The following is a 27,253-nucleotide window of genomic DNA, read 5'->3' on the forward strand; positions in this document are numbered from 1 at the left end:
GAAGTCCGGGTATTATAACCTGTGGCAGAGGATTCCGGACTATTCAATTTGTTCTCAATCAGTCTGCGGCAGAGACTGTTATCGAACTGGTTCGTGCATCATTCCGGCTGCTAGGCCAGGTGAGAGGGGTCTATCCGGGTGAGCAATACCCACTCAGGAGGCACTGGCGATTGACTTTGGAGTTTAGGGGTTTTTCCCAGTGATCTGCACCGTGTACCTAAACCTTCCCTTTCCCCTTCATCCTTCTACCTTCTCTACAAGTTCAAGCAAAAAGAATAAAACCTGACAGTTAGAGGTTTTACATCTTGTGTGGACATTGGAATTATTTCAGACTTTCTTCCCCTATACGACCAATGTGAGGTAACGTGCAGGACCCAAAACTAACCAGCAGCTCCTACGGGGGTAGTGCTACACTCTTAAACATTTTCTTAAAGCGCCAGTTCACCCGAATTTTTTTTTTTACATTAGAATGGGCCTAATTACGGGAAGCAAAATCGGGTGATTTGTTTAAAATCAATGCAGTACTTACCTTTTTTGAGATAGATGTTCTCCCGCCGCTTCCGGGTATGGTCTGCGGGACTGGGCGTTCCTATTTGATTGACAGCCTTCTGACGGTCGCTTACAGCGCGTCACGAGTTGCCGAACGTCGGTGCGGCGCTATACGGCGCCTGTGCACCGACGTTCGGCTACTTTCGGAAACTGGTGACGCGCTGTATGCGACGGTCGGAAGGCTGTCAATCAAAGAGGAACGCCCAGTCCCACAGCCCATACCCGGAAGCGGCGGGAGAACATCTATTTCTAAAAAGGTAAGTACTGCATTGATTTTAATCAAAACACCCGATTCTGCTTCCCGTAATTAGGCCCAATCTACTGTTAAAAATAGATTTTTCGGGTGAACCTCCACTTTAAACATTTTATTAACTGCAGCTCTAAATCAGTGGTTTATGTTTTGGAATGTAGTGCTTGTCAGATACAGTACGTGGGTTGCACCATTCGCAACCTACGAATCAGGGTCTCTGAACACTATAATGACACTGTCAATCCAAATGCCAAATATTTCAAATGTATCTACATGTAAAAACATTTTAAGGCAGTGCATGGAGGTAACCTTGATACTTTTTCTTTCCTTGGTTTAGAACATGTCAAAACGGTCTACAAGAAGGGGGGGGGGGGAAATACCCATCACACCCTGCTCCAATGGGAGTCGTGGTGGATACACATGTTAAATACCAGGATGCCGCTGGGTATGAACAATAGGATGGATGTTAGCCTGTTTTTGAAATAAGGATCTAAAGTATAGCAATGAATGTTTTTTTATTGTATATTTTCCACTGTTGTATCAGCGGGACTTTAATGGTTAACATGTCATGTTTCCAGTTTAAACCCCCATTTTGTGTGTGTTTGTTTGGCCCAGGTCTGGTCATCTCCACATGTAACCAATTAATGGGTTGATTTTTTAATTAAGTGAATTTTGCCCTTCATAGCTCAGAAGGGCTGCTTTGTTTTTATTGTTATGCTTTGATGAAGGCCTAAGGCCAAAACGCGTCAGTATTTTTGGATGATGTTACTGCTGTAATGCTTCAATAAATATTTTCTATGGAGGAGAAGCTGTCGAGTTGCTGGTTGCTGGTGTAATTTCAATGGATCACTTGTCAGCTTAATTAGCCAGAGCACCGACTACTAGGAATCAGGTAGGTCAGTGTAATGGTCAGGTAGGTCAGTGTAATGGTCAGGTAGGTCAATGTAGTGGTCGGTATAAGAATCAGTGGTCAGGTGGGTCAGTGTAGGAATCCAATAGGTTAGTGTAGTGGTCAAGTGGGTCAGTGTAGGAATCAGGTAGGTTAGTGCAGTAGTAACATAGGTCAGTGTAGGAATCAGGTAGGTTAGTGCAGTAGTAATGTAGGTCAGTGTAGGAATCAGGTAGATAAGTGCAGAAGTAACATAGGTCAGTGTAGGAATTATGTAGGTTAGTGTAGTGGTCAGGTGAGTCAGTGTAGGAATCAAGTAGATTAGTGCAGTAGTAACGTAGGTCAGTGTAGGAATCAGGTAGGTCAGTGTAGGAATCAGGTAGGTCAGTGTAGGAATCAGGTAGGTCAGTGTAGTAGTCAGTACTACTGTACTAGTGAAAGGCACCCAGAGAGTGCTAAAAGTTTGTGGGTTAGAGGGTTAGAGAGCGCAAATTTCTTGACTTGCCCCAAGCGCTGACAACCCACACTACGGGACTGAGTGGATATATCATTTAAGGATATACTTATAAAATAGTTTACCATTTGCCAATAAAAAAAAAAAAAAATTGTCCCCGGATTTCATTTTAAAAATCTGGTCACCTTACTCAAACCATCACATGAAAACATTCTCACCATCAAAGATTTCACTTTACTCCTTTGTGGAGGCCGACGCCTCATTTATACACATCTTCAGTGTAACTAACTGGCTCCATGAGACCTACCTGCAGGTAAACTCAGATACAGATGACACGACCACACCTGCGGCAGGGACACGGCACAGACTGATACCATGCAGAACACAGAATTGACTTTATTGCTCAATTTCAGGAAGTTGCAGAAGTGATAAAGATATGATTACTGCTCTCATCATGCATTTGTTGTTTTTATAAAACGTAATAAAAAGGCATAATAAGAAAATAAATAAATAAATCTGCCACCACTATACTGATTTAAAGATGACAAAATGTATATAAAAAAAAACACTTTTACAACTTTGGCATCAGAATGGGGCGACGTGCTTAGCTGAGATCTGCCAAATTCTTTCTGGTTCCAGTATTAGGATGTAACAATACATCTATGCAGTCAGGAAAACCAATCACTGCCAGAATAGTCATATACAAAAAGGAAACATCAAAAGACACGTAGCAGCATGTTATCCAAGCTTCCTATGACTGTACTAAAGTTTTATCCGCTTATATTTTCCTTGACTGGTTCTTCCCTCATCCTCTTCAACCCCTTCTGGGTGGCCCCACGGAGATATACTGCGGCGGGGTGGCCCTCCTGTGCGAATTCATGATCACGTGCATTGGGCCTGGGGCGTGCGCTGCCAGCGACCTGTTTCTGCTGTGATTGGACAAAGCGGGAGCCAATCATCGGGTCCCGCGGACACGATGTTCGTCAGCGCCCCGCAAACGTTCTCAGGAGAGGAAGATTGGCAATCTGCCTATGTAAACAAAGCGAATCGCTGTTCTATCAGAGGGGAAGATGGAGATCTTGGGGCAGATCCTCGTACAATTGCATGGGCGCAGCGTATGTTAGATACGCTACGCCTCTGTTACTTACTTTTTTAACCTTTGAATCCAGAAAGAATTTGCGCCGTAAGTTACGCCGCCGTAACTTATCTCTTGCGGTGTAACGGCGCGTAATTCAAATCGGCGAGTAGGGGGCGTGTTTCATTTAAATGAAGCGCGCCCCCACGCCGAACGAACTGTGCATGCGCCGTTCCTAAATTTCCCACCGTGCATTGCGCTAAATGACGTCGCAAGGACATCATTGTTTTGATGTGGGCGTAAATTACGTCCAGCCCCATTCACGGACGGCTTACGCAAACAAAATAAAATATTTTCAAATTCGACGCGGGAACGACGGCCATACTTAACATTGCGTACGCCACCAAATAGCAGCTTTAACTATACGCCGAAAAAAGGCGAACGGAAACTACGTAAAAGAATGCGACGTCCGCTCGTACGTTTGTGGATCGTCGGAAATAGCTAATTTGCATACTTAACATGGAATACGACGGGAACGCCACCCAGCGGACGTAGAAGAATTGCATCTAAGATCCGAAGGTGTACGAAGACGTATGCCTGTCGGATCGAACCCAGATGCCGTCGTATCTTGTTTTGAGGATTCAAACTAAAGATACAACGTGGGAATTTTGAAAGTACGCCGGTGTACTCTCTTTGTGGATCTGCCCCCTTGTGTTTCTGCTAAGCAGGAACGTGGATCCCTGTGATCCCCCAGTCAAAGCATCCCCTCCCCACAGTTAGCAAGCACTCCCAGGGAACACATTTAACCCTTTGGATTGCCCCAGATATTAACCCCTTCCCTGCCAGCGTCATTAGTACAGTGACAGTGCTTTTCTTTTTTTTTAGTGTCACTTAGTGTCAGATTTGTGTGCCACAATCCTGCAAATATCGCTGATCGCCACCATTACTAGTAATTATATATATATATATATATATATATATATATATATATATATATATATATAAAAAAAAAAAAAAAAAAAAAAAAAAAAAAAATCGCAAAGAAACTATGATGCCCAACAAAAATCTACATTGGCGACGCCTTAAGAGTCTTGGCAGGTTATTAGTTTAGTGATAACTGATTTATGGCCCTAGAATTATTACTCTGACATTTATGGCAATACCGCACGTGTGTAGGACAATTTATGTATATATGCACACCCTACTCTGCACAATTCCATTGGGGTGTGTACAGGGGTTCCTTTTATTTATTTTATCTATTAAAAAAAAAAAAATGTAAAACACTTTTGTTTTAAAATTTTTTATTTTTTTTTTTAAAGTGGAACAACACTGCATTTGAGCACAAACAACTAAAACATCTGTTTGATCCATTTTTAATGTTCAAAGCAAACGCTACCAACTGTCCAAGTCTCCATGCTTTATTCTACTGAGAAATCACTTTGAAAAACACCTCCCAAGCATTTCTGCCTGTGACCATCCTGAGTAAGAGCAGATGGTTCATGGAGCATTTACTTCCTGGAATCCACCTGCCCTCAGCTCAGGCATGAAGGCAGAAGGGTGTGCTTAGTTGAGAAAACCCCTCCTCCACTTCTGAAGACTCCTGGAATGTATGACATAATCTGCCCAGGGATAGAAAGAAGGAAGTAACTGAAGAAATAAAATAAAAATAAAAGTTTAAAACAGTAAGTGCAAGTTACTGGGCATGTTCCTGCAACACATAGATGTAGATGAGCCCGAAAACGTTGCGCATGTGCACCTATTGTTCATCAGTATCTGTTTAAGTGCATTTAAACACACTGTTTAATACATTGCAGCTTATCAGTCTGTAGACGAGGTGGCTGCATTTGTTTTGTTTTATTAGGCCTCTCCCCCCCCCCCCTTTTTTTTTTTTATCTGGTTATTCTGCCATTAACACACGTTCTGTGATAGAGTGACAACACTCATTCACAGTACGCATACCTCCCAACCGTCCTGGATTGCCTGGGAAAGTCCCACCTTTGGGAGGTCTGTCCCGGGCACCTTCATTCCGGGACAATATAGTGTCCCGGAATTGCCCTCTGGGCAGATCTAATGCCGCCGCATCTCTGCTGTCACCCACTGACCTGGTGTGCCGTTCTCCTGGCCCGAGACCCACTATTATTCACGACCGGCCATTGCCCAAACTGGCTGCTAGCCACGGCCCGCCTGGCGTTTAGCAACCATTGATGTTGTGACGAGGAGGAGAGCGGGGCCCCAGGATTCAGAGCGGAGCCAGAGGAGGATTTAACTTCCTCCTCCTCCTCTGCATCTAGTGGTTAGCTCCACCCACCTCCTCCCTGTATCTTCTCCAGCAGCATGGATTATGCTTTGATTTGTGGCTGCAGTGCTCCCCTCCCTCCCTCTCTCTCTCCTCTTTCTCTTGTGCGTCACACATCGGGAGATGCCCGCTGTGTGTGTGATCCAGGCAATCATGAGTGTGTATTCATTGGCACAGTAAAGCAGCATTTGATGGACACAGTGAGGCTGCATTCATGGGCACAGCGAAGATGCATTTGATGGACATAGTGAGGCTGCATTCACGGGCACAGCAAGGCCGCATTCACGGGCACAGCGAAGAAGCATTTGATGGACATAGTGAGGCTGCATTCACGGGCACAGCGAGGCCGCATTCACGGGCATAGCGAAGAAGCATTTGATGGACATAGTGAGGCTGCATTGATGTCCTACTACCTATGCTAGGGTCACTCCGCACCACACCCACTTTTGCTGAAATAAACGTAACGTTCCGTCGGTCGCTTCCTCCATCAAGTGTCCCAAAATCTGAAGTTTAAAAGTTGGGAGGTATGCAGTACATTATCTATGAAGACGCAGCACTAGGACAGGACTACAAAACATCCCCACCACCTCCTCTCCATAATATAAGGGGGAGATGTTCTGCAGTCCAGAGATACATCAGGAAAGAATGTAACTGATAACAGGCAGCACAGGCAGAGAGCAACGGAAGTTATCAGCTCACTGGATTTCAAGTGGAATCAGCTGGCACTTGTCAAACGGATTTAATAAATCACTTCCAATGTTTTATTTCTCTGACCAAATAAGCAGAAGTTTTTTCCTACAGGGTTCGCTGGTTCGAATCCCAACCACGACACCATCTGCCTGGAGTTTGCATGTTCTCCCTGTGTCTGCGTGGGTTTCCTCCGGGTACTCCGGTTTCCTCCCACACTCCAAAGACATGCTGGTAGGTAAATTGGATCTCATCCAAATTGGCCCAGTATATATGTTACATAGTTACATAGTTAGTCAGGTTGAAAAAAGACACAAGTCCATCCAGTTCAACCACAAAAAAATAAACAAACAAAATAAAAAAACAAAATATGTATATATGTGTGTATGACTGTGTGTCCCTAGCGTGTCATGATCCTACGGGGTAAAAATGACCGCACCAACCAAGCAGATACTGGCTGGAAAAAGCGCCCAGAGGCGATTCAGTTTGCATGCGTTGCGCTATACAAGTCATTCATTCATTCACAATAAAAAATAAATTATACTTACCTGCTCTATGCAATGGATTTTCACAGAGCCGTTGCTGACCTCCTCTTTTGGGGTCCCCTGCCGGCAGTGTCTGCTCCTAATCTTTTGTGAGTACCCCTATTGCAAAGTGGCTACTATGATGGACTCATGCGTGTGTGTGCGTGCCTGCTCCTTTCCTACAGGAAAAGAGGAGAGAGCGCCACTGTAGACAGGCACAGCGCTCAATCAAGAGGGCACTCTGCAGTGTTAATGTTGAAGTCGAAATTCCATTTAGTTTTATAGTCGTAGTCTTTTGACTAAAATGCCATTTTAGTTTTAGTCGTATTTAAGTCACCTGAATTGAAACAAAATGTTTATTTATTTTTGATGAGTTTGTAGATTGTAAGCTCTAACGAGCGGGGCCCTATGATCCTTCCTGTATTGAATTGTATTGTAACTATAATGTCTCCCCTGATGTTGTAAAGCGATGCGTAAACTGTTGGCGCTATATAAATCTTGTATAATAATAATAATAATAATAATAATAATAATAATAATTGAAAACTGCATGTTGATGAAAACTATGCCAAAAATATTGTCGTTGACAAAATTAACACTGGCACTCAGATAGGTGTTTTACGGAGGTGAGGGCAGGGCCAGCACAAGGGGTGGGTAGGATGGGGAGCTTACCTGGGCACTGTTCTGTTATATGCAATGTGGGGCATATTATGTGCGGTGCAGGGCACCCCGGGGAGATCAGGGGGGGGGGGGGTGTTGAAGAGGATTTGTGCTAAGATGGGGAATTTGCGCTGGAAAAGGTAACATGGTAGGGTGGGAGGGGATTTCTTGTGCTAGTATGGATGTGGGGGTGGGGGGATTTTTGCTAGGGGGGGAGAGAGCATTTGTGCTCAGAGGGGACTTTTAAGGGATAGAGGATTTGTGCTAGGAAGGACATTTTTGGGGGGGGGGGGGGGGCACTGGGAAACACTTTTTGAAAGATAAGATAAATTTATATATACCTATATAGATTAGACCAACATGAGGGACAAATGAGGAGGAAAGAGGGACAAAAAGAGACATTGCTCCCAATCAGGGACAGTCCCTCAAAATCAGGGACGGTTGGGAGTTATGCCACTACTGTGACTTTATTTTACCTTAATGCAGGGAATGTAAAAAAGGTGAAAAGGTCTTCAATTTAGAACCACTTTAGGGTAGCCCATTCAAATGAATGAGCTGGTCATGCACCAGTTCAAATAAAGGACTTTCAATTTTGGCAATGCACAGAAGTGGGTTACCATACATTGTGGTGGGCTCACTGTGCACTCCCAGCGCAGCAAGCAAGCTGTCAAAGACCGCTTCCACTCTCTAGTAATGATAGGGATCCGGTAGGTCTGCCTTTTGATCCCCTGACCACCGTGACAGCCTATTACAGTGGTTTTGTGATTGGGCATTTTGGATAGAGTAAGGGAGTGTTATAATCCCTGTCAATTTCTTTTTTGTCACCTGTATCCCATTGGGCAGATTTACCTGCTAATGGCACAGAGTGAGCACAGTCGTGGCGCCGGGGGAGCCGAGTGAGCACAGTCGTGGCGCCGGGGGAGCCGAGTGAGCACAGTCGTGGCGCCGGGGGAGCCGAGTGAGCACAGCCGTGGCGCCGGGGGAGCCGAGTGAGCACAGCCGTGGCGCCGGGGGAGCCGAGTGAGCACAGCCGTGGCGCCGGGGGAGCCGAGTGAGCACAGTCGTGGCGCCGTGGGAGCCGAGTAAGCACAGTAGTGGCGCCGGGGGGGCCGAGTAAGCACAGTCGTGGCGCCGGGGGAGCCGAGTAAGCACAGTCGTGGCGCGGGGGAGCCGAGTAAGCACAGTCGTGGCGCCGGGGGAGCCGAGTAAGCACAGTCGTGGCGCCGGGGGAGCCGAGTAAGCACAGTCGTGGCGCCGGGGGAGCCGAGTAAGCACAGTCGTGGCGCCGGGGGAGCCGAGTAAGCACAATCGTGGCGCCAAATGAGCACAGTAATGCCGCCTACACACGATCGGTTTGTCTGATGAAAACGGTCTGATGGACCGTTTTCATCAGACTAACCGATCGTGTGTGGGCCCCATCGGTTTTTTATCCATCGGTTAAAAAACTAGGAACTTGTTTGAAAATGATCTGATGGTTAACTAACCGATAGGAAAAAAACGATCGTAGGCACGTCCATCGGTTAAAAATCCACGCATGCTCAGACTAAATTAGGGGACGGGAGCGCTCGTTCTGTTAAAACTAGCGTTCGTTATGGAGATGGCACATTCATCACGCTGTAACAGACAGAAAAACGCAAAACCAGCTAAAGCAGCCCCAAGGGTGGCGCCATTGGATTTAAACTTCCCCTTTATAGTGCCGTCTTACGTGGTTTACGTGACTGCGTTCTGATACAAATGTTTTTTTAACCGATGGTGTGTAGGCACGACTGATCATCAGTCAGCTTCATCTGATAACTGATGAAAAAATCCTTCAGTCCGTTTCCATCGGATGGACCGATCGGGTGTACAGGGCATAAGGGTGCTGGGGGCGAAAAGTGATTGTAATCATGGTACTGGAAGCGCCAAGGGGTCATAGCCATGGTGCTGGGGACAGTAAATGATCATAGTCCTGAAGTGCCTAAAAATGCCTTGAAAGGATTATATTAATAATAAAAATTTGTACAGCACAGTGCTAAATAAAAGGATAATAATTATCATCATCCTTTATGTGTTATGCTGTAAATATTATTTTTTATATTAGCATACTTTATTATTTAGTGTTATGCTGTAAATATTATTTTTTTATATTAGCATACTTTATTATTTAGCCTTGTGCTTTAAATAAAATAATAAATTATTATTAAAAAATAATAATAGAGCTTTAAATAATAAAAAGGTACATACTCAAAACAACATAGTCTGAAAACCTAGCTGGTTTTTGAGCGATCATTCCCTTTCCTCTTAGGGCTCTTTCACACGGAGCGGACCGTTTCTGGGTCCGCTCCTTGTGTCTCCGTCGGCTCAGCGGGGATCCCCGCTGAGCTGTCGGCGGATAGGGCGGTCCCGCACACAGTGCAGGGACCGCCCTGTCTCAGCTCCGCTCTGCCCTATGGGGAACCGGATGCAGACGGACCGTCTGTCTGTCTGCATCAGTTCCGCTCCGCCGGACGGAAGAAAGAAAAATAGGGTTTTCTTCCGTCCGAAAACCGGATCCCGACGGACGCGGACGCTAGCGGATGCTCCATCCGCTAACGGACGTGATCCCATAGGGATGTATTACAAGTCCGTTAATGGACTTGTAATACACGGACGAGCGGAGCGGACGTCTGAAAGGGGCCTTAATGAGAACAATACTTACACTGCACGTGCCCTATACTGTACGTTGGGTAAGTAAAGACAAAAAGTAACCTCAGGTTCTGGGGATGTGGCTGCCCAATGGGGCATGAACAAATCTCCAGTGTTTGTTGTTCCCAGTGACAGATCTGCCTGTGTGTGGCTTACCTATGACACATAAAAAACAAACAGGAGATCCCATTGGGCTCGGCTCCATGTGTGATTTTCAAATGCTAAATGATAAGAAGTTACCCTTTTTTCTGACAAAACTGGGAACAAAAATAAAACCAGTATAAGGTCCCATTTACACTTGCAAATGGAGCCGTTTGTGATTAGCGGCTCCATTGTAAGCAATGGGAGGCTGACAGTTTCTGCAGATATTTGTAGCCACTTGCACATAATCGCTCAAGAACAGTCTGCATCCAGGGCCGATCAGTCGCCATTTATTTCTATGTGCATGCATAGAGGTGCATTAGGCAAGTGCATTGTCATGCATCAATGTGCATTTCCGTTGTGCAGTGATGTGTTTTAAAGCATTTTTTTGAATGTAGAATTTGGAGAGAATAGATTTACAGCCTTTCAGCAAGTCTTGGTAACCATGGATTTGCCTGGCTGTTTTGACCCCCTGGCGTCAGTAAGGAGGGGAGAGAGGGGAAAGAGGGGGAATTTTTTTTTGGAGTTACAGTGTGTAGAGTAGACATGTCCAAAGTCTGGCCCGCGAGCCATTTGCGGCCCACGTTCCTGTTTGATGTGACCCCCACTGGAATTTGCATACACACACACACACACTATATATATATATATATATATATTTATTTTAGGGCTGTTACTGATCAAAATTTTTCTGTTCTATTAATCGTTTTTTTTTTTTTTTTTAATCAATTAATCAACTAATTTCAATTATAACGCACATACAGATCCAACTACTTTTAGCTGATCTCCTTGCAGGCCGATTCCCAGTGCAGCTACCAACCACAGGAAAAATGGATAGCAGGATACAAAAAACACACAAAGGCAGCGCTCGAAGGGAATAGCATTAAAACTTTTATAGTCTTCAAGTAGGTAACCAAATAAATATTGCACTGGAGATAAAATCGATGTAGCTACATAAACTGTAAAAATGGTGCAAGTAATACCAAACTGTACCAAAAGCAGTCATAAAAACATGTAGCTAAGTATGATACTGGTATAAAAATGTGTACAACGATACCACTGCTGAATCCAGATGAGGAGAGGTTAACATCAGTCTGTCGGCATGTAGATGTCCCATGAAGGGAACTATCACAACTCCCAGTGGATGGTTGTAGAATCCCAGGTTAATAGAGGGAAGTGATAGAGGGAAGTGTGGGCAGATAGGAAGGTCCTGCCGGCATGCAGATATGAAGGCACAGCAAAGGAGCCCTTCAGATGGACACGGCAAGCCCCGCCGGCGTCCGTGACGTTACTGGATCTCCAAAGGAACTCCCTGAAGGCCCAGAAGCCGGCAGAGAGGTGAGTACCAATCAAAACAATTTTGATCGATCAAAAAAATTAAAGATGAATTAAAAGTTAATTTGCACAGCCCTAATTTTTTATATATATATATATATATATATATATATATATATATATATATATATATATATATATATATATATATATATATATATATATATATATATATATATATATATATATATATATATATATATATATATATATACCTGGGGAATAGGTAGCAGGGACAAAAGCTCCCTGGGATGAGCAGGCACAGATACCAAGTCTATAGGATAAGTGACAAACAGTGGAGTGTTTTATTGATGTGTTATATACAAAGTCTATTTACAGGTGCTGTACAGTGTGCAGAAAAACAAACAAAAATAATTAAACAAAAACCTAGCCACGTCTTGGCTCTAACTATACAATACATACAGGCCCTCATTACCTGGCTGAGCAAGCCTACAGCTTGTCAGCTTCCACATCAACTGCTTAACAGTTTTTACCAACCTCCTTGCTCTCACAGACCAACACTATCTGTGCTTCCCAGGCAGAGCAAAGGCTGTCTGCTCAGGTGAGCTTAAATTGACCTGGGAGAGAGAAACAACACCTGAACTAGATCAGAGAAACTCTGAACGTGTAATAGAGGAGCCTGGGAGAGGTATAAACCCCGAACAGGACTTTCCCAGGCTCTCGTTGTGATGCTCTTCTTTAGCCTGACAAATCCAGAGCGCCAAGCTCATTGTTAGTATGAGCCGGGGCCGGTGGCTGGGCGTGTTGAGAAGTCGATGTCCCAGAGCCGCTATGAAGCTGACAGCGCGAAGAGCCAAATACAGGCACTGTCACTATTTCTGATCTCTGCAGAGATCGGGGAAATATCACAGTGCCTGTGATTGGTGGTGGCACTGCGCGCTGTCAGCTTCCTTGCTAGACTTGTAAACACGCCCCGGCTCATCCTAAGATTGAGCACAGCGCTCAGGGATTTGTCAGGCCAAACAAGATAGACATATTAACAGCAAAAAAAAAAATAACACGCTCGAGCTTTGGGGGCCACAGATGGATATACTTGGAGGGCGACATCAAACCGGAACGCGGTTCCTTTCCTTTTGAGAGAGATAAACATAAAATATTTTATTTGCTTTTTAATGGTTCAAAAAAAGTCAGGCAAAATGGTCGGCCCTCACGCATGTTCACTTCATGAAATCTGGCCCTCTTTGAAAAAAAGTTTGGACACCCCTGGTGTAGAGGATATATATGTTGTATTAATATTAATACACTGTATTGAGTTTAGATAGATCCGCTCTTCCTAATATACTGGCAGGCATGTGATTGTGCTAGCTGCAGTATTTCCACGTGGTGTTCTGTCTGTGTCCTCTGTACAGTGTGCACCTAAAGCTACGTCAATAGATATGCTCTTTTTTCTCATATTAATTCCTAAAGGCAGTAGAGCTGCACGATTCTGGGAAAAATTTGGATCACGAAGAATCTTAGAACGAAGATCATGATTCTCTCACGATTCTCAAAAAAAATGCATGGTGCTTTTGTTAGCATGCGTTTTTGTGATTTTTTTTATTTACACACATATACATGCATTTTGGTGCAGCGGCATTAAAAAATAAAATTAAAAAAAGGCCCATGCACTTTGGTGCTATTGAGGGGTGGCAGGCAGTTAATTCTCAAATTAATAGGCTGTTCTTCAGCAAGGCACATACTCTGATGCATCGCATAGATGTGAAGTTGAACCTTTAAAACACAGTCAGTAGGCCGAGGGGCATCAAAAACCACAGCAGTGGTAGCAGCATGGCTGTTTTGTACAACATCACTACAGTACTACCCTACCTCACTGCGCACTCACTGCTCCAAAAAGCTTAAAAAATAGATTTTTTGGCTGGAGCTACACTTTAAAAAAGAACCAGTTCAAAATTACAAACAGATTCTACTTAACAACAAACCTACAGTCCCTGTCTTGTTTGCACCGCCTGTATACTGCTGTTCAAAGTATATAGGGCCAAAGGGGCTGGTAATGACCTGGGGGGGGAGGGGGGCGGGGAAACCCATGCTATTTTTCTCAATGATTTTCATCCATATTGCAAGGACCAGACATTACATTGAAGCCGCAAGCAGTTTTAAATGACTTTTTTCTTATAGTAACACCCAGCAAGTACAATATTTAAAGGAATTAAAAAAAAAAAATTCACTTTAAGCATCATTAAAATCACTGCTCCAGAAAAAACGACCATTTTCCATTGATACATGTTCCCTGGGGCAAGACCCTGGTTCTCAAACCCGTTTTACGACAATAACTTGCATATTAGCTTTTAAAATGAGCACTTTTAAATTCGGACGTTCGAGTCCCATAGACTTCAATGGGGTTCTAAAAGTTTGCGCGAACGTTCGACGGTTCTGGTGCAAACTGAACGGGGGGGGGGGTGTTCGGCTCATCCCTAGTCTACAGTAAGTCACTGACCAAAATCAGGGATGCAGACCGATAAAGTCAAGAGTCCTTACCTGCATGCTTGTTCCGGGTCTGTGACTCAAAGTATTGAAGTATTTTTGGAAGGAAAAGCCAGCAATGGCTTCTCACAGGAAGTGTCAGTTCTTAGACTACAGATGCAATAACGTGTACAGTTTCATGCCGTATTCCTAATGTTTGAACACAAACAGAAACTTACTCTACAGTAGGCTAATGTTACAGGACAACACATTACACCATGGAACTACATCAGGGGTCTCCAAGGTGTCTAAACAAAGGGCCAGTTTACTGTCCTTCAGACTTTGGGGGGGGGGGGGGGGGCGGACTGTAGTTAATGGTAGAAAATGCCATGGCATAAGTGGGAGCAAACAAGGCCTCATTTATTGAGTTTCAACGTAAAAACAGTACAATAGAATAAAAGGAATCAAGAGTAGTAACCAATGACTGTCAGTGGGAGGAATAGTGTCCCGTCAGTGGGAGGAATAGTGCACTGTCTTTGTAGTCTGTGCGAGGAATAATGCCCCATTGTTGGTGTCATTGGGAGGAATAGTGCCCCATCATTGGCGTCAGTGGGAGAAATAGTGCACTATTGTTGGTGTCAGTGGGAGGAATAGTGCCCCATCATTGGCGTCAGTGGGAGGAATAGTGCACTATTGTTGGTGTCAGTGGGAGGAATAGTGCACTATTGTTGGTGTCAGTGGGAGGAATAGTGCACTATTGTTGGTGTCAGTGGGAGGAATAGTGCCACTTCATTGGGGTAAGTGGATGGAATAGTGCCCCAAGGGCCAGATAAAAAGAAAGAAAAAGGCCCCCAGGCCACAGTTTGGAGACCACTGAACTACATGATCGATGCACATCTTTACATAGTAACATAGCTAATCTGGTGGGGAAAAAAACTGTTCAACACACACAGAATCTTATGCTGGTGAAAAATACAAGGAGCAGGTAGGAAGGTTTAGAATGCATTCCATAGATGAGCACAGCTTATTATATTACGGTGTGCACCCCAAATGTATTAAAACATGGACGGTGTTAGTAGGGCAGTTGATGGTGTCAGTAAAGCAGTGGACCTGTCAGTAAGGCAGTGTCAGTCGTTTTTTTTTTTGTATTATTTTATTATTTAAAAAAACATTATAATTTAGGAGCCCCGTTGGGGGGCTTTGGTGAAATAACAGCAGGGGGAATCTGCGCCGTATTGGTTGATTAGGGTGCGCCCAGGCCCACCGGCACACCCCCTGCCCATGCCCATATTGCATTGAAAACTTTTTTCTAACCATATGTGGGTTTATCTGGATCCAGTTAATGGAATTGTGTCAGTCTGTAAGAAAAGCGTAAATAAATATCTCACATATATATCTGTGATTTGAGACAGTGCTAGAAATTGGCGTTTCCTTAACCACTTGCCGACCAGCAGCCGCAGTTTTACTGCGCCAGCATGGCTTGGCTGGGCGAAACTACGTTTTGTTAGGTCACTTCGCCCTGTGGCCACTAGGGCCACACACGCACCGCCGGAGGCACCCGCTATCGCTCGTGACACACACAGATCCCGGTTCTCTCAGGGGAGAAATGACTGATCGTCTGTTCTTACAATGTATGAACAGTGATCTGTCATTTCCCTTAGTAATTCCCATCCCCCCACAGTTAGAACACACTGAGGGAACACAGTTAATCCCCTTGATCGCCCCCTAGTGTTAACCCCTTCCCTGCCAGTGACATTTACACAGTAATCAGTGCATTTTTATAGCACTAATTGCTTTAAAATTGTCAATGGTCCCAAAAATGTGTCAAAAGTGTCTGTTTTAAATAAAGCCATGCACATGTCTGCATTACAAAAAAAAAAAAAAAGTGTCACTGATCGTCTCTACCCTGTCATCGGGAGCAGCGATCATTGACATGTCACTTATAGCCACGCCCCCAAACAGTTAGAATTACTCCCTAGGACACACTTAACCCCTTCCTAGCCCCCTAGTGGTTAACCCCTTTTCACTGCCAGTCACATTTATACAGTATCCAGTGAATTTTTATAGCACTGATCACTGTATAAATGTGAATGGTCACCAAATAGATGTCTGCTATAATGTCGCAGTCCCAATAAAATAAATAATAATAATAATAAAAAAAAAAAAATGCAGATCGCCACCATTACTAGTAAAAAAATTCATAATAATAAAAATGCCATAATTCTATCCACTATTTTGTAGACGCAATAACCTTTGCACAAACCAGTCAATATACGCTTATTACAAGCATTACATTATTGCCCTAGGTTGCGGCGTAGCGTATGTTGTCCGGCGTAAGCCTGCCTAATTCAAATGTGAATCCATCAGATATCTGATCGTGTGTACAGGGCTTCAGGCTTTGTGACAGGTCCCATTTAAACTTCTGATGGTAGCTACCATATTTATCGGCGTATAACACGTACCCCAACTTTAATAGGGAAGTTTCAGGAAAAAAACTTCCACAGCCCCCTGCATATAACACGCAGGCACAGTTTACCCTCTATTTTCAGGGTAAAAAAGTGAGTGTTATACGCCAATAAATACAGTACTTAAAGCGGAGTTCCACCCAAAAATGGAACTTCCGCTTATCCCACTCCTCACCCTCTTACATGCCACATTTGGCATGTAATTTTTTTTGGGGGGGGAGTGGGGGCTTCAGGAGAAGGGGACTTCCTGTCCCACTTCCTCCGAGGGGCTGCAAAGGCGATTAAGCTTAATCGCCTTTTGGCAGCCCCTCCCTGTAGGCGATCGCTTAGGACACGTGACAGGTCCTAGGCGATCGCCTGTCCAATCAAACAGCGCAGCGCCGGGCCGCGCCGCTCGCGCATGCGCAGTGGGTGCCCGGCCGTGAAGCCGAAAAGCTTTCACGGCCGGGTGCCCACAGTGACAATGAAGACGCCGGCCGGGGAGGGGGGGGGGAGAGGAGCGGAGCCCCGGCCAGCGCGTCGCTGGAGCAGGTAAGTGTCTGTTTATTAAAAGCCAGCTTGGCTGGAACACCCCTTTAAAATAAGAAGCTGCTTTTGTATAACCTCCCCTTTCAGCAAGCTTTTGGCATCCTGGGACTTGTAGTTCCCCCTACAGTTGTAGAGCCACCGCTTGCCTGCTTCGCACATACAAATAACTTATTAGCTGCCTACCTGTTGGGCTCCGCAGTAGGACAATGCATCACCTCCTCTCCAGATCTCTTCACATCTTTCATCCAGGTAATGCAGAGCTCAGGTGAGACAACCCCTCCCAGCACAGCCAGGCGGCCCTGGGCAAAGTTCAGCAGTCCTTCCTTCCTCCTCTCTCTCCCCGGTATCGGTCAGGTTTAGTTGTGTATAGAGGACCTTCCCTGCAGTGTGGGTGACATCAGCCTCTTGTCACTGATAAAATACATTACACTGATTTCCATAGACAGCTCCTACCCTTCCCCTGCAGGTGTGGCCACAGGTGAGCCTATGGTGTAACCCAATAACCTCATACATACCTCCCAACCTTCCAGGACTAGGGGGAGGAAACAGATCAACGTTCGTAGAATTCAATCCTTGCCTGCCACACACACATTCAAAACACAACCGCTGTTTCAGAATTCTGCAATCATATTCTGCACACTAAAAAATAGATATATAAACTGGCCCAAAGTAATTAGAATGAATTACACTATTATAATATCAATGGATGTGATGATATGTATTGTATATTGGTACTGGTGACATAAAACAAAAACACAAATGCTGGAGTAATATGTAAATCTACAATCAGATACATTGTGCGTGATGCCCAATTCACCAGCTTACTAGTGACCTTCCTTATTTGGGCACAGATACAAGGGGGCAGTGGCGGCTGGTGCTCAAATTTTCTTTTGGGAGGGGGGGGGGGGCGCAAACAAACGAAAACAAACAAACGAAAAACAAAACAAAAAAAACAATTGCAGCCTCACTGTGCCCATCAAACGCAGCCACTGTGTCCATCAAATGCAACCACTGTGCCCATCAAACGCAGCCACTGGCCTGGATTCAGATACAATGGTGTATCTATCGGCGGGGCGTAACGTATCTCAGATACGTTACGCCGCCGTAACTTAGGGCGCAAGTTCCGTATTCATAAAGAACTTGCGCCCTAAGTTGCGGCGTAGCGTATGTTGTCCGGCGTAAGCCTGCCTAATTCAAATGTTTATGATGTGGGCGTGTTTTATTTAAATTAATTGTGACCCCACGTATTTGACGTTTTTTACTAAACGGCGCATGCGCCGTCCGTGAACATTTCCAAGTGCGCATGCTCCAAATTACGCCGCAAACTGTCAATGCTTTAGACTTGAACGTAACTTACGTACAGCCCTATTCGCGAACGACTTACGCAAACGACGTAATCGACGGAAAATTCAACGCTGGCCCGACGTCCATACTTAACATTGCGTACGCCTCATAGACCCAGGGGTAACTTTAGGCCGGAAAAAGCCTAACGTAAACGATGTAAAAAAATGCGCCGGGCGGACGTACGTTTCTGAATCGGCGTATCTACCTAATTTGCATATTCCTCGCGTAAATCGGCGGAAGCGCCACCTAGCGGCCAGTGTAAATATGCAACTAAGATACGACGGCGTAAGAGACTTACGCAAGTCGGATCTTAGCAAAATTCCGGCGTATCTTGTTCTCTGAATACAGAAAAAAGATACATCCTAGAAGTTATGCGGCGTATCAATAGATATGCCAGCGTAACTTCTTTCTGAATCCGGCCACTGTGTCCATCAAATGCAGCCACTGTGTCCATCAAATGCAGCCACTGTGCCCATCAAATGCAGCCACTGTGCCATCAATTGTCGTCACTTTGCCATCAATTGTCACCACTGTGCCATCAATTGTCGGCACTGTGCCCATCAATTGTCATCACTGTGCCATACCAAACGCAGCCACTGTGCCATGCCATCAAACGCAGCCACTGTGCCATCAATTGTTTCCACTGTGCCATCAATTGTCGCCACTGTGCCATCAGTTGTCGACACTGTGCCCATCAATTGTAGCCACTGTGCCCATCAATTGTCGCCACTGTGCCCATCAATTGTCACCACTGTGCCCTGAAAAAATCCTGCCAGATGGCCCCCCGCCCGGCACTTACCTTTCTGGGGTCAGCCATACTCCTTCCACCGTCCGTCGATGTCTTCTCCAGCCCTCGATGGTGCTTTAGCCAATCAGGTTACCGGTAACCAGGACCGGTGAACCTGATTGGCTGAGACGCCTGTCAGTGTTAGCCAGGGAACGCACCCCCCGTGCGTCCCTGGTTAACTATTTGGCAGCCGATTACAGCCTGACAGACACTTCCAAAGCCAACCAGCTGCCGTTATTCAGATGGCCGGCGCTCACCAGGGGGCCGGCCATCTGAATAGTGGGCGGCAGCAACAATACATGGATTCAGGCAATGCATGAATCTATGTATTGTTGATCAGTGGCGGTGCAGGAGAGAGAGAGGGGGCGGCGCTCCTGCGCCCTCTATGGACGCACCGCCACTGCAAGGAGGTCCCCCAAAAAACATCTCCAGGAACTAGGCAGTAGCCATGGGGTCCCTAGAGCTTGGGACCCAGGGCACGTGTCCCGAATCCATAGGCATGTGCAGAGGGTGTGCCAGGTGTGCCTGGGTACACCCTAATCACTCTTTGTTGATTCCCCTTACTGTAAGGTGACCAGATTTTTTAACTACTTGAAGCCCAGGCCAATTCTGACACTTCGCTCCTACATGTAAAAGACCGTAGCGAATACAATGGAGGTCATTTTAACTTTTTATCTCACACGGTATTTGCGCAGCAATTTTTCAAATGTGCTTTTTGAGGAAAAAAACTGTTTCGTGCTTTAAAAAAAACAAAAAAAACAGTAAAGTCATTGCTCTCGCTCTAACGTTTGTGGTAACACCTCACATGTGTGGTTTTAACACCATTTTCGTATGTGGGTGGGACTTACGTATGCGGTCGCTTCTGCGGGCGAGCACACGGTGACAGGGGCACTTTAAAAAAAAAAAAAAGTTATTGTTAATTTTACTTTTTTATTTTTTATTTTGACACTTTAACTACTTCCTTACTGGGCACATATACCCCTTCCTGACCAGGTGAAATTTCAGCTTTCGGCACTGCGTCACTTTAACTGACAATTGCGCGGTCGTGCGACGTGGCTCCCAAACAAAATTGACGTCCTTTTTTCCCCACAAATAGAGCTTTCTTTTGGTGGTATTTGATCGCCTCTGCGGTTTTTATTTTTTGCGCTATAAACAAAAATAGAGCGACAATTTTGAAAAAAAAACAATATTTTTTACTTGTTGCTGTAATAAATAGCCCAATTTTTTTAAAAAAACATTATTTTTCTCAGTCTAGGCGATACGTATTCTTCTACATATTTTTAGTAAAAAAAATAAAATAAAAAAAAACGCAAGAAGCGCAAAAGTTATTGCGCTTACAAAATAGGGGACAGAATTATTATTATTTTTTTTAATTTTTTTTTACTACTAATGGCGGCGATCAGCATTTTTTTCGTGACTGTGACATTATGGCGGACACATCGGACACTTTTGACACATTTTTGGCGCCATTCACATTTATACAGCGATCAGTGCTATAAATATGCACTAATTACTGTATAAATGTGACTGGCAGGGAAGGGGTTAACACTAGGGGGTGAGGAAGGGGTTAAATGTGTACCCTGAATTGTGTTCTAACTGTGGGGGGAGGGGGGTGACTGGGGGAGGTGACCGATCTGTGTCCCTATGTACAAGGGACACAGATCGGTCTCCTCTCTCCCCTGACAGGACGTGGAGCTCTGTGTTTACACACAGAGCTCCACGTCTTGTCCCTGTAGCCGCCGATCGCGAGTGCCTGGCGGACATCACGGCCGCCAGGCACTCGCATCGGCATCTCAGCGATGCGGCGAGCACGCGCGCCGCCGCCGGACGCGCGCGTGCCCGCGCCGCTGACTGCGCGCACAGGCCGTAAAAACACGGCCAGTTAGAGATTTAGAACCACCCTGCGGCCGTATAAAGTCGGGTAGTGGATAAAATAAAAATAAAAAATTTGATCACTTTCATTCCTATTACAAGAAATGTAAACATCCCTTGTAATAGGAATATGGCATGACAGGACCTTTTTACAGTGAGATTTGGGGTCAATAAGAAGGTAATCGCTGGCTGAAAACGTCAACATCTGAATGATGCCTATAGCTGCACCCATCATTCAGAAATACCCCCACAACGCCCAGGATGTCATATGACGTACTCTGGGCGCCAAGTGGTTAAATGAAATCCGGGGACACTCGTTTTTTTTACTAGTAATGGCGGCAATCAGCGACTCTCTTCCTATGATGAAAGGGATAGAGATGGAAAAAGGAGAACAGCAGATTCAGGCGTAGTATTTGGACAGTCCTGCTCCTATGCGTAACACTTTTCTTACCACTCCTATTTGAGTGGGCTTAGCGTACCCGGACAGGCCTCTCTCACTGACCTAGCAGCCGAAGTATCGCTCGAACCTCTTCAGGATGAAGTCTCTGCCACAGACCCTCCCGGATGAATGTCAGGGACGCCTCTGCCACAGGCCCTCTCTGATTGCCGATACGGAGGTAACCCTCCTAGGTAAAGTTATGCCTGAATCTTCAATCCTTCAGTGTCCGGTCACCTCGATCCCCGGTGGTTCGTCAGAATCCTATTGGACCGCCAGCCTCTCATTGGCGCTCCTCAGATGGACTCCCCACCGAACAGCTACACTCGCTTGGGATCTTCAAAAGTGGGAACCCAGTCGACCACTGGGTCCCCGTCCTGCTCAAATGCTCCGGACCAATTTAGGCGCGAAACCAGGAACACTGCATAGCGCGTACACTCCGGCCAGGTAGGCCATAACACTGGAGCGCCGTGATGTGGCCACCCTGAAGGTGGGTGCCACACCGGAAGATGACAACCCCCCCTAAAATGGCGTCTGTTCCATAAATACCCTCTCCCAGCATGCCCAGCGAGGCCCAAGCTTCCTGATTGGCCGCTGGGAGAGAACACCCAAACCTCAACTCCACTGCTGCCACCTACCGCACCGGGGTGAGAAAACACCCCAGCGCAACAGAATGAGTCCACAGCGCAGCCAAGCTGGAACAGAGACCCTAATCAAATGATTGCAATTGGAATCAGAGTCACTTACACTCTGATTAACCACTTAAGCCCCGGACCTTTAGGCAGCTAAATGCCCAGGCCAGGTTTTGCGATTCGGCACTGCGTCGCTTTAACAGACAATTGCGCCGTCATGCGACGTGGCTCCCAAACAAAATTGGCGTCCTTTTTTCCCCACAAATAGAGCTTTCTTTTGGTGGTATTTGATCACCTCTGCGGTTTTTATTTTTTGCGCTATAAACAAAAATAGAGCGACAATTTTGAAAAAAATTCAATATTTTTTACTTTTTGCTATAATAAATATCCCCCAAAAACAAATATAAATTTTTTTTTTCCCTCAGTTTAGGCCGATACGTATTCTTCTACCTATTTTTGGTAAAAAAAATCGCAATAGGCGTTTATCGATTGGTTTGCGCAAAATTTATAGCGTTTACAAAATAGGGGATAGTTTTATTGCATTTTTATAAAAAAAAATATTTTTACTACTAATGGCGGTGATCAGCGATTTTTTTCGTGACTGCGACATTATGGCGGACACTTCGGACAATTTTGACACATTTTTGGGACCATTGTCATTTTCACAGCAAAAAATGCATTTAAATTGCATTGTTTATTGTGAAAATGACAGTTGCAGTTTGGGAGTTAACCACAGGGGGCTCTGTAGGAGTTAGTGTTCACTTAGTGTGTGTTTACAACTGTAAGGGGGTGTGGCTGTAGGACTGACGTCATCGATCGAGTTTCCCTATATAAGGGATCACTTGATCGATGCAGCGCCATAGTGAAGCACGGGGAAGCCATGTTTACATACGTATAAAAATATAAAACAAAAAAAACGCGCTGCCACAACACAGTCTTTAGGCAGCGGCTAACGTGCGATAACAGAAGAATAAAACAATATAAAAAAGCCGCGCCCCGTTCTTCAGCTCCGGAGAGCGATCGCGACGGAGCGGCTATAAACGAATAGCCGCGCCGTCGTCCCGGATCGCCCCCCGCGGGAATCCGACTGCCGCATGTTTCGGGGGGGGGGGGGGTCTCGATTGGACCCCCCACCCGCTAGAAGGCAAGAACGTACCTGTACGCCCATTTGCCTGTACGTGCCATTCTGTTAACGTACATATACATGCGGCGGTCGGGAAGTGATTATACTCTAAATTTCAACAGCACCGGTACTTGTAAGTAACCCGGCGCTACACTTGTATCGGTGCGGAGTAACAATCTCCGCTCATAATATCGTGCACCGGACTGTATTATTTGCCAGTGTTGAGTCCAAACAGGAATTAGTCAGAAACTCCAATTACTGATAGTTTCAAGAAACCGGAAGTTAAGCGGTTGGAGTTTCTGACAAGTTGGAGAATCCAACAGAACACTGTTTAAAAAAAAAGCCTGTCTGACATTCTGCTCGTCTGTATGTCGGACGTGCTTGCTGGAAAACCAGCATCAGACTGACCCCCGATCAGCGCTCTCAACCAATGGCAGAGAGCGCTAATCAGAGTGTGGGGGCTGTCCATCTGAGCGAAACAGCTCAGTGGGGAGATCGCTGAACTAACTTTGCATGATTAGTACAGCGGCTCCAAGGGGAACCCATAGTGTGTGCCCGGATTTAAGTTCAGGAAGGCTGTGTTTTCCACAATACACAGTGCTGCTGCTCAGACATATGAATAGGACTAATCTGTATAACAATCCTAGGATTGCTGCGGGTTCACTGCAGTAGGTGACTGCAACGCACTGCTACAGGCTGCTTAGATGTTACGGCAGTCTCAGATTTCGGGGCAGGGCTGATGTTGATTATATAAACAAAAGGAATCTAATTAGAGCCAAACAATGATTGTAGTGTGTTGAGTTCATGTCCCCATATTTCTTCCTGGTTGTACAAAATTTCTAATGTCGCGTACACACGACCGTTTTTCATGATGAGAAAAATGCAATTTTTTTAATTGGTCGTGAAAAACGATCGTGTGTAGGCTCCAGAGCATTTTTCTCGATGAGAAAAATGACCATTAAAAATTTAGAACCTATTTTTTCTCGTCGTTTTTCACGTCCTGAAAAACGGTCGAGTGTAGGCATTAACGACGGGGAAAAAAACATGCATGCTCAGAACCAAGTTATGAAAAGGGAAATTTGCATAATCAGCCCAAAGGGTAGGCGCCAATCGAATGGAACTTCCCCTTTATAGTGCCGTAGTTCGTGTTGTACGTCACCGTGCTTTGCTCGAGCATTTTTTATCACGATCGTGTGGATGCATGGCAGGCTTGAGAGGAATTGCGTCGAAAAAAAACGTTGTTTTTTTCCATTACATGAATAACGGTCGTAATCCTGAACCTGTGAAGTTTCTTCTTATACCTTGTACACACGAGCGGAATTTCCGATGGAAAAAGTCAGACGGAAGCTTTTCATCGGATATTCCATCCATGTGTATGCCCCATCTGACTTTTCCCGTCGGAATTAGATAGAGAACATGTTCAGATGAAATGGAAATGGAATCTCGCGCCAATATAAACAAAATAAATAAATTAACAATATGTAAATAGCCAAGCTGCTCTCTGTGAAATTGCATAAATGCAATTGTAAACAGTGGAGTAAAATTTAGAGGCGCTAGCTGATAGTGTATGTACACTAAATAGATAATAAAATTGTATGCATCAAATAATCAAGTATAAATGAGTGAATAAATCAATAATATGTGAATAAATAGTGACCATATATATAAAGAAACCACAATAATATTTGAAATTCAAAATGTGGATGTGCACAAAAAGAAAAACAAGAATAATTGTGCCAAAACTAAAAATAAAGTCCATATATATATGTGATGAGTCTTCAAAACCATAGACAGAGGATCTTCCACCTTCACCAAGATAAAGAAAGACCACCAAAAGTGCTCATGGATGGCACCTTACCGCAAATAATGGACCACTTTAATTAAAAAGAGGTCAATCAGGCAGATAAAGATATTATTCCAGACCCAGATCCCTCAGTCACGGTAATCTTGATAGAACAATACTCCACGCCACATGGGATAATTAAAGCAAAAGAGAGAAAATCGCCATAGAATAATATTGTTTTTATTGGGTAAAAACAGAGAAAACAAACGCCAAATGGCCTCTTACTTGATGGGGTGCCTAGCCCCGGCACTGAGGTTGAGGGCGTGGATGTAAATGGGAGAGTAGATGGGGTCCCGTAGCCGGCATGGAAGCCGTGCAGAGCCGCACTGAACGCTGTTGGCGTGCGTTCCACCCTCCGAGAAGAGAGAGCCAGCGGGACCAGGAAGTGGGTGGGTCGAGCGTGACCTGTAAGCCTCGACGTATGTTTCGTGGTGATGTCACGTCGTCAGGAAGCATACAGCGTCGCGCTCTGGGTCTGTTTTAAAGGCCCATCAATCAACTAAAGTGGGAGGGGATCAGAGGGGCGGCAACACTCAGTCCCGGATCAAGCAACTGCACATTATACAAATACATGTATCTGGGCCAGCAAGCAAAATAACAGCAATAAAAAAATAATAAAACAATATTAACAACGATTGACGTAGTTTATGTATATAAAATAGGATAGCCATAAGGACATAAAACTGAAAAAACACAAGAATGCGATTTACGCCCATATAATGGTGATCAGTTTTGTCTCATTGGCAATAAACATATTCCATGTGTAAACCCATGACAGATATAAATTATAAGGTATCAAAAAATATTGCCAATCTACTCCAATAAAGATCTAGAGTTAGTTATATTAAATATAGACAATAATATCAAATTATTTAAGATATTTAAAATACTTAAAATATTTAAAAATTGTACATAATCAGGGGATATATATATAAATCCATCATATATTTAAATAATAATAATTAAATATATTTTCTAATTAAATGTAAAAATCACAGTATTAAATAGATATTAGCTGCATAATTTTATTCATTAGTTAAGAAACAATTTAGGTCCAACTCGATATTTAAACCTAAAGGGCGCATAGTGCGTAATCGATGCAGCCACTGGGTTTCATTTTGGGAGACCTTCTTGGTCATATCTGTACCCCGCCAGTGGCCAGAAATTTTGTCAATACCATAAAAAATCATTTTTCTTGGATCTCTATCATGGCACTCATCAAAGTGCCTAGACACACTGTGATTAGGATACCCTTTAAGAATATTGGCCACATGCTCATTTATGCGTACCTCAAGTTCCCTTGTGGTGCGACCCACATATTGCATTTTACAAGGACACTCCAAGACATATGTAACATACCTGGAGTGACATGTAATTAGTGGCTCTATGGTAAATTCTTCATTAGTTACATTTGATTTAAAAGTGGTTCTCTTTTTCCCTTGTCTATTGGTGGTTTTGCATGACCTGCAGCGGGTGCAATAGTGGAACCCTGAACCATCCAAAAATGTCATCGGTCTTTCCGGAGGGTCTGGTACATTAGCTGCTATTTTATTTCGTAACCCTGGTGCCCTCCTATAAATAAAGGAAGGTTTGGGCGGTAAAATTTTGGCCAAATCTCCATCTTTTAGAAGAATCGGCCAAAACTTCTTAAATATTTTCTCTACACTCCTATATTGTTGGTGAAAACCTGAGAGGAAAGCCACTTCATCATGTCGTAACGGTTTCTCTCTAGGTACCAACAAAGATTCCCTATTCATATCAAGCAGTTCTTTCTTAATATTAGATAGAACAGATGGTGAGTAACCCTTCTCCACGAATCTGTCGGTTAACAAGTCTGATTGGTCTTTAAAATCCGCAATTTGGTCACAATTTCGCCGAAGCCGCGTAAATTGCCCCTTTGGTATAGCTCCCAACCACTTGGGGTGATGGCAGCTATTCAAAGGGACAAAGCCATTCCGATCCGTAGACTTAAAGAAAGTCTTCGTGGTCAATTGGTCACCATTTTTGGTTATAGTTAAGTCCAAATAATTGATAGAGGTCTGACTACACTCTGCGGTGAATCTAAGACCATATACATTGATGTTCATTTTTGCCAAAAAAACATCAAGAGTAAGTTTGGACCCTTCCCATACAATAACAATATCGTCTATGTATCTCCTATAGAGTAACATAGATTGATCATTGTTTCTAAAAATGGTTTCTTCCTCCCATTTGTTGAGAACCAGATTGGCTACACTGGGGGCATAACGAGCCCCCATAGCCACCCCCTTTATTTGCT

At 44.5% G+C, this 27,253-nt stretch overlaps 1 protein-coding gene across 1 annotated transcript in view; it reads right to left on the reverse strand.

Annotated features, from left to right (window-relative positions):
- Window positions 1-17,403, reverse strand: part of CCDC68 (coiled-coil domain containing 68) — an 85,957-nt gene extending 68,554 nt beyond the window's left edge. The window contains exon 1 of the mRNA XM_040337295.1: window positions 17,122-17,403. The gene's annotated coding sequence lies outside the window, so the exon portion shown is untranslated. The remainder of the gene's footprint in view (window positions 1-17,121) is intronic.
- Window positions 17,404-27,253: the final 9,850 nt, after the last annotated feature.

The sequence above is a fragment of the Rana temporaria genome, chromosome 1, assembly GCF_905171775.1.
Source record: "Rana temporaria chromosome 1, aRanTem1.1, whole genome shotgun sequence".
In the NCBI taxonomy this organism is placed as follows: domain Eukaryota; kingdom Metazoa; phylum Chordata; class Amphibia; order Anura; family Ranidae; genus Rana; species Rana temporaria.